General features: G+C 48.7%; 1 long non-coding RNA gene across 1 annotated transcript in view; it reads left to right on the forward strand.

Moving 5' to 3' along the window:
- The window catches only part of LOC125355247, a 29,336-nt gene extending 20,429 nt beyond the window's left edge, over positions 1-8,907 (forward strand). Inside the window, exon 4 of the long non-coding RNA XR_007211626.1 lies at positions 8,892-8,907. This is a non-coding gene — a long non-coding RNA (uncharacterized LOC125355247). The remainder of the gene's footprint in view (positions 1-8,891) is intronic.
- Positions 8,908-10,109: the final 1,202 nt, after the last annotated feature.

Here is a 10,109-nt window from a genome sequence, read left to right on the forward strand (position 1 = left end):
AAAGACAGCTTAAGCAGGATAGTCCACGATTCATCTCAAATTAACCTGCAAAAAGCTGGAAGTGGAAGTGTGGCTCTAGTGGTAGAGTGCCAGCCTTGAGCATCAAAGCCAAGCAAGGGTAAGCACCCAGGCTTGAGTTCAAGCTGCAGTACTGGTGTAAATATAAATAAGTAAATAAATATATAAACATGCGTATGTATATGTGTATATTACTGTGTGTGTGTGTGTGTATGTGTGTATGTGTGTGGTCTAGCTGAGAACTGTAGCTTTCTGTTTGAAATCTACCTCTGCAAACTGCCTCTTGATCATTTGTCTCTGAACGTGATCTTGCGATCCTTTAAGTTGGAGGTTGGGTTGATCCTTTCAGAGAACTGCTGGGACTTGAACACACAGGCACTGACTGTGCTGTGACAGCAATGACTACCAGCTCTTAACTCTCAGCAACATAGCCTGGCCCATATGGGGTGGCGTCTGCTGGTGCCGATAAATCAGGATTTTCTTCTCTCCCATCTGGCATTCTATCCCCTTTTTAGCTGCTGAAAGAAAGTCATGATTCTGCTTTTGCATTCATGAATGAAAGTAATTTCTTTAAAAATCTTCATTTTTCCACAGAGGCCAAACTCAAATGCCACTTCATAGATTAGTCCCTTTGTGACCATCGAAGACACAATTCTTAAGGTCAAGGAACTTTTGAAGATCACAAATTATTTCTAAATTGTGGTGTGTGTGTGTGTGTGTGTGTGTGTGTGTGTGTGTGTGTGTGTGTGTAATCTTCCTAGCCTGGCATAGTGGCTCATATCTGTAGTTCTACCTACTCAGGAATTTGGGATCTTTGTTCTGGACCAGCCTAAGTCAAAAAGACTTCTTAGACAAAGCTGTACATAGTCATGTGTAGTCATGTGTGCTTAAAGTAAGAAGATCATGATCCCAGCATGGACCTGGGTAAAATGTGAGCCTCTGTCTCAAAATAACCAATGGAGCAAAGGGCTGGGGATAGATCTCTAGAGGAGAGCATCTCCCAGCAAGCTCAAGGATCTGAGTTCAAACTTCAGTACAGGACCATTTCTCTTGCTATACTTGGTTTAGTCTCCAGGCATGTAGCAGGCAACCCAAAAATTTAAGGGTTGTTTCTTTGTGTGTGTGTTTGTGTGTACACACGCACACACGTGCGGCTCACGTCACTAACAACTGTAATCTTTAGAGATCCCATATCAATATGAATTTAAATGAACTGAAACAATATTGTTTGTTGCTATTTGTTGAAGAGGTTGAAGACCTGGTGGGAGGAGAGTGGGTTAGGAGAAGAAGTGTAGACAAGTTAAGAGTCTTTAAAACTATTATTATTTTTTATTATTTTATGTAGTTGTACAAAGGGGTTTCAGTTCAACATGTCAGTGTATGAGTACAATGAATCTTCATCAATGTCACCCCTTCCATCGTTCTCCTCCATCTCTTCTAGCCCCACCCATCCTCTCAGGTTACCTCATTAAGTTACACACTCGCATGAAAATTTCTAGGCGTGAAAAAAGAAGGTATTTTGACAGGGAACAAGCCATTATATCCCTGAGAGAAAGTTAGGTGGTGTGCCATGTGTTAATACAGTCTTTTCTCATCTTATTTAATGAGGAAGTCATGAACTCCAGCTTCTTTAGAAAGCTTAGCCCGAAGCACAAAACCCCTAGATAATGGGTCACATTTTTCCTCTGTCCCTGGAGAGACTCTCACACAGCCTCATTTTTTTTCCTGAATAATCACTGAGCACTTTTTTTGTGTCAGACATTGAACTAAGCACATTGTATACATCGAGTCATTGAATCCCTCAGAAACAACCCAAGCAGAGTGTTGTGAGCTTCTGTTGATGCATAATGAACCTTCCCAGGGCTTCTATGATTTAAAATGGCAACTGCCATTGATTTGGAGGAGGACCCTGCAGATTGGCTGGGGCTCACAGCCCAAGGGACAGTGTACCTGTCCCCTTTGCATATCCAGCTGGTGCAGCTGTCTGATGGCCTCACACATAACTGGTACTTCACGGTGAATGTTCCCTGTAGCTTAGGAGTTTAATCAAAGAATTAATTACTTGCATCATTGCTGTGATCAAGTACTTGACAGAAACAACTGGAACAATTTGTTTTAAAAGATTTGATTTCAGAGGGTTCAATCTCTGGCTGCTTTGCTTCATTTACTTGGGTAGAACATCATGGCAGCTGATGGAATGTGGCCAGACAGAGCAGTTTATCTCATGGCTTCCAGGGACGGACTAGGACCAATAAACCCAGGACCCAAGCCCAGTGACTGCCTTCCTTCAGGAAGACCCACCTCCTACAGTGTTCAAAACCATCCAAAATAGCATCACTAACCGGTGACCAAGGCCCAAGCGCACAGAGGGGATATTTCATATTTAAGTCATAACAGGGGATCCCTCCTGAGATCCTCTTCTCCCCACTGACAGTGGGATAGTGGTGCTGGCCTGTCCAGTGGGACTGAATCAGGAATGATGGTCCCACTTACTCTGTGCCATGCCATACAGTCTCTCCAGTCTCCTATGGCATAGCAGCTGGCTCCCATGGCAAGTAACTGCATAAGAGGCCAAGGAAGCCACTAGGCTCTTAAAGCCTGGCCCTGGTTGGTGATCCGGCATCACTTCTCTGCCTTCTCTTGGCCAAGCAGAAAGAACCTGTTAGATTCAAGGTGAGGAGAAAGAGACTACAGCTCTCAAGGAGTAATGTCAAAGAATTTCAGCTGTCTTTATTCCACTGGAGTCCCAGAAAGAACCACAGAGTCAGCAAGTAGATAGGTCCCCTCTGCTGCACTACTTTCTCTGAGGTACTATGCAACTTCTGAGTTTGCTAGAGCACGTGACTCAAGTCAGTCCAGGTTTCTGTATCTTTTTCCTACAATTGATTGGGCCTGGGACATGAAAGCCCACCACAGTATCATAGACCCAGTGAAGGTAATTCTAGAAAATTCCTAAATCACTTCACTTGTATCTAGACTTGATTTTACAAGCAATTCTGGCCAGATGATGGTCACAGATTGGCTTATGTTCTACACTGTGTTGTTATTGAGCAGTTGACATGTGACAGCTGGCGGGCCAAAGCCTGCCACGTTTCTACATGTAGTCCTCAAGAAAAAAAAAATCCTTGCATTTTAAAATGGTTGATGAGAATCAAAGAAGGACATGTAACAGAGTCAAGTAGCTGCAACTCGCATACAGAAAAATTTTGACTTCTGTTCTAGAAGCACAGTCACAACAGTGTTACAGTGGTGGAATTCAGGTTCATAAAAGACATAATTTCTCAACTGGAGCTGTTCATTTGTAAGACCCACAGCTCTGCAGGCTGATGCTGCGGTCCCTGTGGGTCTGCTTGTGTTTAAGAACCTGCTCACCAAGGGAAAGAGGCCTTGGTTTGTAATGTTTGACTATTTCCATGGTACCCATGGTCCCTCATGGGCCATTCCCAGCACTCAGTATGATGTCACTATGTATAGGGCTGGAAAGACATGTGTATCACCTCTTGAGAGCAGCAGCTTTTCACTCTGGTAAGTCTGGGGGCTCAGTAGTATGCAATCCTGCTCTCAGTTGATTCCAATAGAGACATGCCAGGACTTGGAGAAGGAAAACAGTATTGGAAAAAGAAAAATGTGAAATTCTATCTCCCAAACTCCTGAACAGCCAAGTATTAATATCCACACAAGCACAGGAATATTACGTACCTCACCCTGGACTACCCAGCTGTAGACATTCACCTGTTATTTTTTTTCTCACATTTCACTTAGAAAAACCTGCATTGCTGCAAAAAGATTAGCTTCAGACTGTGATCTCTCATCTCTGCCTCCCAAATAACTGTCCTTACAGACATCAGCCACCCTCTCCAATGTAAACACTGGGTTCTTACATTGGGCTTGCCAACATTTCTTTCCCTGTTTGCATCCATATTTAAAATTCTGTTCATCAAAATGTCACCTTAAGCAAAGCTAAAAGCCATGTGACCGATGGAGAGGAAAACATTTGGAGAATTAGATTCAAAGTTTGATACCTAGAATGTACAGCAAACACAATTAAAATTTAAGTCAGTGACAATCAAATAGGGAAAAACTGGATGGTGAATGTAAACAGTGGATACCCACTCAATTATGAATGACAGAAAAAAAAGAAAGATTACCAGTCTCATTACTGATCAAGGAAATGTCTGATCAGATGTAAAGGCTTTTCTAGCCATCAGATTGGCCAAAAGTCAAACTAAGCAAATAACACATACTGTCCCTGGGTTTGTACCTTGAGCGCGCGGGTACGCCAGGACTGCTTTCTGCTTTTGCTCAGTGCCACCTGCCCGTCTGCCCTGTGCCTTTCCGACGAGCAGCACTCATTCTAGATTCTTTTGTTTTCTTTTGTGGGGAGGTATCAAGGATTGAACTCAGGTCTCAGCACATCTAGCAAGCACTCTACCCTTTAAGCCATAGCCACTCCCCACCAAGCCCTTTTAGTTTTCGTTTGGTTTTCAGATAAAGTCTCAGATGAGCCCTGGACTACAGTCCTTCTCTCTCCCCCGTCTGGGACTACAGGCATGTACCACCACACTAGGCTCCTCTACATTCTTGATCTGGTTCCAGCTCTACAACGACTGTGTCTCAGTGAGAAGGACTACATTTAATTTCTTTTGGCAATAATTATATCTTCTTGTTTATGTCTGGAGAAAGCCCTCTCCCTCCCTCTGCTCTCTCCTGCCCTTTCTCAGAAGGTAAGATAATAGCAACAGTAGCATTTCCCATTAAGGGCAAGCCCTCTCTGGCAACAAGAATTGGGTTTTTCCTGTTACTTTCCTACCACATGCCGTAGTCCTCTCTTATCTGTCAAGGATACACTCTGAGACTCCCTGTGAAAGTCATAAACCCCACATGTATTGTGTGTTCTGCACACGCTGTGGCATTGGCGTTTAATCTTCCTTTCATGGTTTATGCCCCCTGAACATCTTTTATACCTCTTGTTTTTTGTTGTCTGTCATGGGGCTTGGGCCTGGGCACAGTCCCTGAGCTCTTTTGCTCAAGGCTAGTGCTCTACCACTTTGAGCCACAGCACTATTTCCAGTTTTGGGTTTTTTGGTTTTTTTTTTTTGGTGCCTCATTGGAGATAAGAGTCTCATGGATTTTCCTACCCGGGTTGGTTTTGAACTGCGATCCTCAGATCTCAGCCTCCTGAGTAGCTAGGATGACAGGCATGAGCCACCGGCGCCTGGCTACCTTGTGCTTTTTTCTTGAGTAAACTAAGGGCTCCCTGAATGAAGCATTGTGACACTGACAGCCTGTCTGAAACCCAGGCTTGATGACTAACACACGGGTGGCATGTACAGCGGACCCAGGAATGGACGACTCCCGTCCTGGGCAGGAGGGGTGGGAGGCCGGCGATGTCAGGAGAACACACGATTGAGAAGCGGGTCTTGTGCACTTCTGGAGTCTACCTGGCATCGTGGGCACAGTGAGCCGCAGGGAGCGGAAACCCTGGGGTGTGAACCGGGGCTCCACAGCCCGCTCTCCTCCCGGGCCTTCCCGTGGAAGCACGGGGAGAAGGGAGGCCTGGCTGGTGAGGGACGAGGGAGGCTGCGGCTTCCTCACGGTCCTGTAGTGTGGACAAGCCTGGAAACCCAACCTGATCTTCAGCACAGCCTGCAGAAGCCGGGCCCCAGGGCTGTGCCTGGCTCTAAAGATCTCCTGAGAGAGAAAATGCTGAGCAAATTCTCTGTGGCCAGGGCCCAGGCTTTACGCGTTTCTAAGTCACCACAGGTCGTAGCCGACAGCCCGTGGGAGGCAGTTCACAAAGAGTCCAGGCAGAGGACAGGAGCCGGCTGGTCCTGACTGCTGGCGTGGCGTGGCAGTGTCACGGGCTGGGAGTGTCTTGTCTGGTGGCGTGGCGTGGCAGTGTCACGGGATGGGAGAGTGTCTCAGGGTGCTCCCTGCCATGTCCCAAGCGAAGAGAGAACACTAGTGTGTGACCTCGCTGGGTGAGCGTGGCTGGGTGTGGACGAGGCGCTCCGAAGGCCTGGCCCCTTCCCTGCAGCCTCCCTTCTCTGCAGCCACCTTCTCTGCAGCCCCCCTTCCTGCAGCCCCCTTCTCTGAAGCCCCCTTCCCTGTAGCCCCCCTTCTCTGCAGCCCCCCTTCTCTGCAGCCCCCTTCTCTCGCCCCGTGCAGATTGTGTCCACCCTGTGACAGCAGGTGAGCGGGGACGGCGGGAAGCAGGCGGAGGAGAGGAGAGGCCGCCTGCCACCAGGCTGTGCGCCCAGGCCCACGCCATGGTTCCTCCTGCAGAGCCGCTCCCTCCCCCCCTCGCCCTCCCACCCGGCCCCCCCGCAGCCCCCCAAGGCCGCCCGCTCCGGCAGGGTCCCCTGTGCGGGGCCTGGGCGCTCCGTGGACCTGGTCGCGGGGAGGGAGGCGGCTCTGCCCGCGGCCGCTCAGCGCCCCGAGCCCACGGGCGAGGAGTGGAGGCAGGTGGGTCATGACGGGGTGGGGGGGGAGGGGGAACTGAGCACGCAGCTGCCCTCGGGAGGGCGACCCCCCTTCCAGGTGCCTTCGGGGCGTGCTCTAGGGAGTCTCCCTACCCCCTCCCTCTGGGGTTAGCACAACCCAGACCATAGGCCTGCAGAGCAGGGTCTCCACGCTGCACATAGGGCAGGAAAGCAGCTTTGCCGTTGAGCTTCCAGGGGCAGGTCAGCTACAGACAATGAGATGCTATTAACGCGCTGTTTCTTTCCCTTTTGTGTGTGTGCGTGTGTGCACGCGTGTGCGTGTGTAACAAATGTATTACGTGAGCTCGGAACCCGGGCACTGTCCCTTAGCTGGTGTTCTAGGACTTGAGCAACCTCTCCACCTCGTGTGTGTGTGTGTGTGTGTGTGTGTGTGTGTGTAACTGGAAATAAAAGTCTCGTGGGCTTTCCTGTCAGGGCTGTCTTCCAACTGTGATCCTCCAACCTCAGCCTCCTGAGTAGCCAGGATTACGAGCGTGAGCTTTTGTTGGCTTTTGTTGGCTTTTGTTGGCTGTGCTTAAGATCAGGTCTTGTTTCTGGCCTTGCGCATACTACAATCCACCTACTTTAGGATCATCTTTGCTGGGAAGAGAGAGAGAGGGAGAGAGAGACAGAGAGAGAGAGGGGGAGAGAGACAGATGGAGAGAGAGACAGAGAGAGAGAGAGATCAGGGTACCTTCTCTCAGAATTTTGAGTTATCTATTTGGCCTTCAATACCAATTTAGAATATATATATATATATATATATATATATATATTTTTTTTTTTTTCTGTGTGTGCTGGTCTTGGGGCTTGAACTCAGGGCCTGGGCACTGTCCCCTAGCTTCTCACTCAAGGCTAGTGCTCTACCAGTAAGTCGCAGCTCTACTTGCAGCTTCTTGGTAGTCAACTGGAGGTCAAGGTCTCACAGACTTATCTACCTGGGCTGGCTTCAAAGCACGCTGCTCAGAGAAGCCTCCTGAGCGGCTAAGGTTGCAGCTGTGGCCGCGCAGGGCCTGGCCCAATGCACGGAAAGGCATCCACGTGTTAGTATCCAACTGTACTCTTCTGCTCCGTCCTTTCCTGCGGGACCCTGGTCTCTCCAGGTGGTGGACGTCCTGTGGAGTGACCCCATGGCTCAGAAGGGCTGCAAGGCCAACACGGGCTGAGGAGGAGGCTGCTACTTTGGGCCGGACGTGACAGAGCGGTTGCTGCAGAGGTACAAGCTGCAGCTCCTGATCCGCTCCCACGAGTGCAAACCCGAAGGCTATGAATTCTGCCACAACCGCAAGGTGGGCGGGCCTCCACACGGGGACCCCGAGAACATCTCACCTCCCCACGCCCATGAGCTGAGGCCTCAGCTTCTCACCACCCACGCCGGCCAAGAACCCTGGCAAACCTTGAATTAAAAGAAGTGTTATTATGAAAGTGATCATCCTTGACTTTTTTTTTCTTTGCTGGTCCTGGGGCTTGAACTTTGGGTCTGGGCGCTGTCCCTGAGCTTTTGTACTCAAGGCCAGCACTCTACGATTTGAGCCATAGCTCTGGTTTTGGGCTTTGGAGTAGTTCATTAGAGATAAGAGTCTCACAGGTTTTTCTTGCCTCCACTGGCTTTGAACCACAATCCTCATCTCGGCCTCCTGAGTAGCAAGAATTACAGGTGTGAGCCACTAGCACTCAGCTTTTGTAGCCTTTTTAAAACTTCGAAATTGGGCTGGGAATATGGCCTAATGGTAGAGCGCTTGCCTTGTATACATGAAGCTCTGGGTTCGATTCCTCAGCACTACATATATAGACAAATGGCTAGAAGTGGCGCTGTGGCTCAAGAGGTGAAGTGCTAGCCTTGAGCAAAAAGAAGCCAGGGACAGTGCTCAGGCCCTGAGTCCAAGGCACAGTGCTGGCAAGAAAAAAAAAAAAAAACAGGATAGAGAGAGGAGAGGAGAGGAGAGGGAGGGAGGGAGGGAGCCATGGATGAGTACAAGGGGGACCTGGCAATATGGGGTAGAAGAGGGAGGATTTTTCGGTGAGCGTGAATGCCATCCCTTCTGTTTTGATTCAGGTATTAACCATCTTTTCTGCCTCCAACTACTATGAAGTGGGCAGCAACCGCGGGGCCTACGTGAAGCTGGGGCCGGCGCTCACCCCACACATCGTGCAGTACCAAGCCAACAAGGTGACGCACAAGCTCACCCCACGGCAGAGGTGCGGCTTCCGGTGACTGCTCCCCAGGAAACAATTGCTGTGCGTGTCGTTGCATTTATCTAAATCCTATGTCAAACTTCAGAATTAAGGTGTATCACAGCTGCCATCTAGAACAGATAGCATGGACGTCATATCAATCTGCTGTTTTGTTACTGTAGCAAAATGCCAGAGGCTTATAAATATTGATGAAAGAAAGAGGTCCAAGCAGTTTGGGAGGCTGCGGGTTCGAGACTGTGGCAGCTGGTCTTGGTTTGGCGTCTGGTGAGGGGGAGCAGCAGGTGGGGTGGTGGGGTGACCAGATTGAGAGGGAAAGACAACCCTCTCGTCAAGCCAAGGGCGCCCCAGGATCTCTCCCAACCCTGGTGTGAGCGTGTCCCCGGTGACTTTGAGCTGGGCTCCAGTGTCCCATACTGAGGAGCCCACACGTGAGGCTCCGGAGAGCAGAGCAAAGGCCCCTCTTCACCACAGCAGGGCCCAGCCTTCTCCACACACTCTTAGTGTTCCCACCACCCCCACATGCGCGAGCCACGCACTGCCTCCCGCCGAAGTTCTCCTCCACGCGTGCACCGGAGTGAAGTCCATCGATCAGCCACCAGGTCTTCTGAAGATTAGTCTCCTGTTTTCTACTGATTAGAAAGGCTCTGTATCACCCCAAGAAGCCAATGCCGAAGGCTTTCTTTCTTCACCTGTAGCCTTGGCGTTGAGTTTTCACCATGCAAATTTCTTAAGGAACCCTCTTTCTGGGAATGAAATATGGAATATTATTTAAACGATGTCCCTTGAGATGATTCTGAGTTTTAATCCTGATTGAGAATTTACCACACACTGAATGTTTTCAATAAGTGACATATGCTGTCTCATAACCAACTTATGAAATGGATACTATTTCTGAACTCAGTTTAACATATGAGATCACTAACAAACAATGTTAAGTCCGCTGGCCTGTAGGGGAAGAAGACAATCTTGACCTACCTTCATTATTTTTTATTAATTTATTTATCGTCAAAGTGATATACAGAGGGGTTACAATTTCATACGTCAGGCAGTGGATACATTTCTTATCCAACTTGTTACCTCCTCCCTCATTTTTCTCCCACCTTCTCTCCTCCCCCAACTCCACCCCCCCCCCGTGAGTTGTACAGTTGGTTTACCATATAGTTTTGTAAGTATTGCTGTTGCATTGGTTCACCTTTTACCCTTTGTCTCTCCATTTTGATGTTCTCCTTCCCTTCCCTAGTTCCAATAAACATATATACAATACCCAGGGTACCAAAATCAGTAACAGTGACATCAGGGGTAAAACCCTGGGGAAGAAAGATAAAAGAAAAAGGCATAATTTCACATGGCACATTGAAAATAACAACAACAGTGATAAACCACTTACTTCCTTAACTTGGAGTTCGTTTCTCT

This window comes from Perognathus longimembris, chromosome 1 (assembly GCF_023159225.1).
Source record: "Perognathus longimembris pacificus isolate PPM17 chromosome 1, ASM2315922v1, whole genome shotgun sequence".
In the NCBI taxonomy this organism is placed as follows: domain Eukaryota; kingdom Metazoa; phylum Chordata; class Mammalia; order Rodentia; family Heteromyidae; genus Perognathus; species Perognathus longimembris.